The sequence below is a fragment of the Entelurus aequoreus genome, linkage group LG21, assembly GCF_033978785.1.
Source record: "Entelurus aequoreus isolate RoL-2023_Sb linkage group LG21, RoL_Eaeq_v1.1, whole genome shotgun sequence".
NCBI lineage: Eukaryota > Metazoa > Chordata > Actinopteri > Syngnathiformes > Syngnathidae > Entelurus > Entelurus aequoreus.
Genome location: NC_084751.1, coordinates 30298308 through 30305544, shown reverse-complemented (window position 1 = coordinate 30305544; position 7237 = coordinate 30298308). Strand labels below are relative to the sequence as shown.

Sequence of the window (7237 nt, the reverse complement as noted above, 5' to 3'; positions counted from 1 at the left end):
AAGACAAAAGAAAGAGAACTGAGCAAACTCAAGACATGGTTTGATGTAAACAAATTATCCTTGAATCTAAGTAAGACATATCAACAACACCCAGAAGCGCCACCGGCTTTGCTGGGCCCGAGCTCATCTACGATGGACTGATGCAAAGTGGAAAAGTGTTCTGGGATCTGACGAGTCCACATTTCAAATTGTTTTTGGAAACTGTGGACGTCGTGTCCTCCGGAACAAAGAGGAAAAGAACCATCCAGATTGTTCTAGGCGCAAAGTTGAAAAGCCAGCATCTGTGTTGGTATGGGGGTGTATTAGTGCCCAAGGCATGGGTAACTTACACATCTGTGAAGGCGCCATTAATGCTGAAAGGTACAAACAGGTTTTGGAGCAACATATGTTGCCATCTAAGCAACGTTATTATGGACGCCCCTGCTTATTTCAGCAAGACAATGCAAAGCCACGTGTTACAACAGCGTGGCTTCATAGTAAAAGAGTGCGGGTACTAGACTGGCCTGCCTGTAGTCCAGACCTGTCTCCCATTGAAATTGTGTGGCGCATTATGAAGAATGGGAAAGAATTCCACCTGAAAAGCTTCAAAAATGTGTCTCCTCAGTTCCCAAACGTTTACTGAGTGTTGTTAAAAGGAAAGGCTATGTAACACAGTGGTAAACATGCCCCGGTGCCATCTTTTTTGCAACGTGTTGCCGCCATGAAATTCTAAGTTACAGATTATTAGCAAAAAAAGTAAGTTTCCCAGTTCGAACATTAAATATCTTGTCTTTGCAGTCTATTCAATTAAATATAAGTTGAAAAGGATTTGCAAATCATTGTATTCTGTTTTTATTCACGAATTACACAATGTGCCAACTTCACTGGTTTTGGGTGTTGTACGAATTTGTTCCCTCATAGTCCCATACATGTCATACTGTGTGGAGGTATGGGGAAACACTTATAAAACTCATGTTAATCTAATTTTTATCCTGCAGAAAAGAGTCATCAGAATAATTATGACAGCAGTGTACCGGGAGCCTACCAACGCCCTATTTATTCATCTTTACACCCTAAAATTTTTTGACATAGTTGGTCTTCAAACTCTATTGGTTTTGTTCAAAGCTCACAACAATCTACTTCCACAATGTCTTCAGAAGCTGTTTGTGACCAAATAAACTGTGTATGAACTCAGAAATGCAGATATGTTTCAAACAACATGGCCAAGAACTACCTCCAGAGAACATTGTGTATCTATGAAAGGGGTAAACCTGTCAAAAATGCTGCTAAAAGGAACTGAGAATGTGCAGCTCAATTCATGTGTTTAAAAAATTGTTTAAAAACAAGACGATAAATGAGTACAGAGATGTGCTGTGAGTAGTAATAAGTACGATAAATAGACGTGGAACATGATAGTATCATGTTTATATACCTATACATTACTAACTTCTTTATACATATACGTTACTTCTTTACTTTACTGTATTGTGGAATACGATGTGGGAAGAAAGGGATGGAAAGGAAAGGGAGGAAAGAGGGAGAAAGAGGAAGGGGATGAAAAAAAAAGGAAAAAAGTATATGCAAAATTGTGCGTTTAACCAATCGTATACGGTATGTGTAGATGTGTGTATGTAAATATATATATATATATATATATATATATATATATATATATATATATATATATATATATATATATATATATATATATATATATATATATATATATATGTATATATATATATATATATATATATACATATGTATGTATTGGTAAATGCATGTATTTACATGCTTAACAATGCAAGTACTATGAATTTGACAGAGACTCTAGATTAGATTAGTTTATTTCAAAGGGGACAATGCAATTTCATAAAACACATGACTACACATGGTTAAAAAAGCCAGAATTAGCCAGAAGGCTAGTTTTAATCTGTAGTCCCCTGGCCATGATGTAAAAAAGGCAGTAAAATTACAATTTAAAAGAAAAAGAAAAGAAATGGAGAGAAAAAGAAAAAAAAACACACAATACATATACAATATGATAAAGAAATATAAAATACAACATCACAACATAACATTTATCTTAGCATCAAAACAGGCTCATCTTTTAGTGCTGGCAGCTGTAGGCGTTGATAAGCCACATTTAAACATTTTTTGTGAAGGCCTTGTAATTGCGACCAGTTTAACCTCCTCAGGTACTGAATTCCACACATTTGCGCTCCTTACTGACCAGGCCGACTTACTGAAAGTGCTCGTGTTTCTTTATCTCAATATACCTTTTTTTTGTTTTTCTTTTCTTTTCTCTATTTTGACATGCATGATAAGCTTTTAGCTTCAGTCTATACCTTTTTGGTGAGGAAATGCAAAATGATACTTTTATTTATTTATCTGCTATGGCCCAGGGGTGTCAAACTCATTTTAGCTCAGGGGCCGCGTGGAGAAAAATCTGTGCACACGCAGGCCGTACTATTAAAATCATGGCATTAAAACTAAAAAATAAAGACAACTTCAGCTTGTTTTTTTGTCTTACTTGGCCAAAAATAGAACAAACATATTCTGAAAATGTTACAATAAAATATGGAAAAAAATACCAGTAGCGGTAAAGTTTAGATCCATGAAGGAAAGAAGAAAGTGAATTAATGTTTATAATTGAATACATTTACATATGCATAAAAATGTGTTTTCTTTTGTATTATTTCTTTAATGAATTAAGTAACGTTTATGACAACCTTTTTCCAAAACACAATATAGAATGTGAGATATAGCAGGATAATGCAGACATTTATAATTTGTTTTCAAAACGGTTACAAAAGAGGGGGACCCCAAAAATTTACTGTGGGACTCCATTTTTATGACTTGATGGGATCCCTGGGACGCACTTGATGGAGTATTGGTGTGTGCAAAACAGCAGCAGGCGGCTGTGGCCTGCGGGCCGGTTCTAATTATAATCAAATTACATCCCGGGGGCCTTAGATAATTCATTCGCGGGCCGGATTTGGCCCACAGGCCTTGACTTTGACACTGCTGTGCTCTGCACTTGAAGTGTACTGTTTACATGAACTGATGACCAAATAAAAATAAAATAGTACCAAAAAAAAGTAAAATAGTGGTATGCGGCCTCCATCTAGTGGTACACCAAATAATCACTTAGTTAAATATTCAAATACTGCGACTTGTCCAGGGTGTACCCCGCCTTCCGCCCGATTGTAGCTGAGATAGGCTCCAGCGCCCCCCGCGACCACGAAGGGAATAAGCGGTAGAAAATGGATGGATGGATGGATGTGCTACTGTTCAAATTGTGTTTGATGCTACAGTGGCCAAAAATATTAAATATACTTGTTTTAATGAATATTAAGGCCTATGACGCTATTGTATTTTAATGTTTGTCATTATGGTGGGATTTGGAAAGACAAGTGTTTTCAGAGGTGGTACTTGGTAAAAAAAAGTTTGAGAACCACTGAAATAAAGGATACAGTGGTCACACCTTCCAGTTTTTTCCAGGAAATCATGTTTTTTGTCCTTTCTGGCATCTGTCCGGTCCCGATTTTTAGTATTGGTATTCCGATTATTTCAAACAGGCTTACAGTCACAATATAGTGCATCAAATACTTCTACTTTCTCATTACAGTATGTCCAAAAAGGATTAGTGATGATTTGCCCTCCATTAAAAAAGATCCCAATAGTACTGCCGCTATTACAGCAATCAAGTCTACTCGTCCCCAGTCTTGGGACTAACGCGTTACAAAGTAACGCGTTACTGTAACGCCGTTAGTTTTGGCGGTAACTAGTAATCTAACGCGTTATTTTTTTATATTCAGTAACTCAGTTACCGTTACTACATGATGCGTTACTGCGTTATTTTACGTTATTTTTTATGTAGTATCGGCTAGAAACAGATGCGCTGCGCGGTGTCGTTCTTCTAAATCTTCCCCTGTCACAAGGTGGAGAGAAGAAAAGAGCCGTGTGTGTGTGTCTGGGTGTGGCTGTGGGAAGGGGAGGCACACACGTGATCCGCGGTTTGATATATAAAACAAAACAAAAAGGTTGTTCGCATGCACGTTCAGTCCACACACAGCATGGTCATGGCGAGCGGAGTAACGGAGGAGCTTGAACGCACCGCGCAATTTAATCGGTGTGTTTATAGGTGCAGACTCCGTTGTGCAAAACGAGGGTTTTAAACACATGCTGAACGTGCTTGAGCCACGTTACGTTACATCCCGTCGCACACCCACTTCAGCGATAAGATTGTGCCAGATCTTTATGAGCAGGAGAAGAAAAAGTTGTGGATGAACTATCCCGAGCATCACCAGTTGCGCTCACGACAGACTGGTGCACGTCCAGGGAAACTATGTGACGATAAGCGCTCACTTTATCACAGCAGACTGGCAGATGAGAAGACACGCCCCCTCTACGAGAGTCACCTTGCGCGGGTACTGACACAAGCAGTGGAGGAATGGAAGATAGAGATATCCCAGTCACAAATGATAATGCCAAAAATCTAATAATTGCAGTGAATGAGGCAGGACTGGGACCACAGATAGGTGCTTTGCACATGTAGTGAATTTGGCATCACAGAAGGGAATCTCAGTCAATAGGATGGATCAGGAAGGAGGTTTATAAATAAAGTTGATTTGATTTGATTTGATTTCCTAGCACAACAGCTGCTCATGTGCTTAAGACAAAGCAAGAAATGCTAAAGCTGCCTACTCATAAAGCTCATACATGATGTCCCAACGAAGTGGAACTCCACTTATGATATGTTGGAGCAGCAGGCAGCTATATACTCTGCATTGACCCACAACACCCTGAAGAAAAATGTCAAAGACATCATCAACCTGTCTGATGATGATGTGAGAGTGGCAGAGGAGGTCCTCCAGGTGCTTAAACCCCTCAAAAGTGTTACATCTCTACTGAGCACTGAAACTTCACCATCTGTGTCAATGATCCTGCCACTGAAAACAAGGATTCTACAATCCATGGCTCCAAGTGTGGAAGACAGCAGCATCACTCCAGATGTCAGGCTTTATTTCACTATCTATGTTTCAAGGAAGATGATGTGCCTTCTCATGTTGCACTTTAACTTGTTTTTTATCAATGGTCATTGGTCCAAGTTTAAAGAAAGGAGAAATGCCTTTTTATGTTGCACTGTTTTTCATTAATTGTGTTAAAATGAAAATAAAAATGCATGTCAAGTTGATCAACAGATTGTATTATTCTCCAGTGCAATAACAGTACTGAAATGAAGGCTAAAAGGGCATTAATGGGAGCTTTAAAAAAAAAGAAGAAAAAAAGAAGTAACTAAATAGTTACTTTTCACAGTAACGCATTACTTTTTGATGTAAGTAACTGAGTTAGTAACTGAGTTACTTTTGAAATTAAGTAACTAGTAATTGTAACTAGTTACTCGTTTTCAGTAACTAACCCAACACTGCTCGTCCCAAGCCTGGGCAACACTCGAGGATGAGCTTGTGACGGGCATCAAGTCGCATGTTACATAATTCAATCAAATCAACAATGTGAGAGAGTTCCTTGAGTTTTTGAAAAGGCATATATATTCATGCTTTCTGTAACATCGAGGAAGAAATGTTGGAGCCAGCTCGAAATATGTTTCAACCATAACCACTGTGAAAGAGCCCAGAATTGTGTTTTTATTTACACAATATCCTAGGGATCCTTTCGAAGAATCCTTTTATTAGACTTACTTACTGCTTTATGTGTGTAACAGACAGAAATGTCAAACGTACGGCCCACGGGCCGGATCAGGCCCGCGAACAGGTTTTACCCGGCCCGCGTGATGAGTTTGCCAAGTATTAAAATGAGCTGCCTTTTTTTTAACGAAAGAAAGTGCTGTTCTAAATGTGCCCACAGGATGTCACAATACCAATTCTGTTAGGCAAGCAAATGGTTTATACTTGGCCAAGCAAGAGGTACACAGTAAAGGGTGACTGTGACTCCTCCCCCTTGGCCAACATGAAACTTAAAACCTGCCGTTTTATGTCTTCTGCTTCGAACACATTGTCATTTGGCATCCTCGTTGCCCCAAAATGTCTCTAGAAAAGTGAACTTAACCCTTTTGAATAGTTTTTACTTTTGTTTCTTACGGTTTGTTGAGTTAGCACTGGGTTAATACGTGGACATTACAAAGAAGGTATTTGATACCTAGTAGAGTTTACATGTTGTTTTTTTTGTTAAAAAATAAACAATAAAGCTGTTAAAGGCCTACTGAAACCCACTACTACAGACCACACAGTCTGATAGTTTATATATCAACGATGAAATCTTAACATTGCAACACATGCCAATACGGCCGGGTTAGATTAGTAAAGTGCAATTTTAAATTTCCCGCGAAATATCCTGCTGAAAACGTCTTGGTATTATGACGTTTGCGCGTGACGTCACGGATTGTAGCGGACATTTTGGGACACCATTGTGGCCAGCTATTAAGTCGTCTGTTTTCATCGCAAAATTCCACAGTATTCAGGACATCTGTGTTGGTGAATCTTTTGCAATTTGTTTAATGAACAATGAAGACAGCAAAGAAGAAAGCTGTAGGTGGGAAGCGGTGTATTAGCGGCCGGCTGCAACAACACAAACACATAGCCGGTGTTTCATTGTTTACATTCCCGAAATATGACAGTCAAGCTTTACCATTGGCCTGTGGAGAACTGGGACAACAGAGACTCTTACCAGGAGGACTTTGAGTTGGATACGCATGCTTGTGGAGAACTGGGACAACAGAGACTCTTACCAGGAGGACTTTGAGTTGGATATGCGCTACCATGAGTATGCAGCTGCGGCTTCCAAACATTTGATCGCTTGCCCATATGTGCGTGCCGCTATGTGCATGTCACGTACGTAACTTTGGGGAAATATATGTGCTGTATGAACTTTACGGAGGTGAACGGTACTTTGGGCTCTGGGATTGAGTGTGTTGTGCGGGTGTTTGAGTTGTATTGGCGGGTTATATGGACGGGAGGGGGGAGGTGTTTGTTATGCGGGATTCGGGATTAATTTGTGGCATATTAAATATAAGCCTGGTTGTGTTGTGGCTAATAGAGTATATATATGTCTTGTGTTTATTTACTATTTTAGTCATTCCCAGCTGAATATCAGGTCCCTACCGCCTCTCACAGCATCTTCCCTATCTGAATCGCTTCCACTGCCCTCTAATCCTTCACTCTCACTTTCCTCATCCACAAATCTTTCATCCCCGCTCAAATTAATGGGGTAATCGTCGCTTTCTCGGTCCGAATCG

The 7237-nt window shown here is 39.4% G+C and overlaps 1 protein-coding gene across 1 annotated transcript in view; it reads right to left on the bottom strand.

Annotated features, from left to right (window-relative positions):
* The window catches only part of lmo4a (LIM domain only 4a), a 32643-nt gene that overhangs the window by 6812 nt on the left and 18594 nt on the right, over window positions 1–7237 (bottom strand). The gene's annotated exons all lie outside the window — the stretch shown is intronic.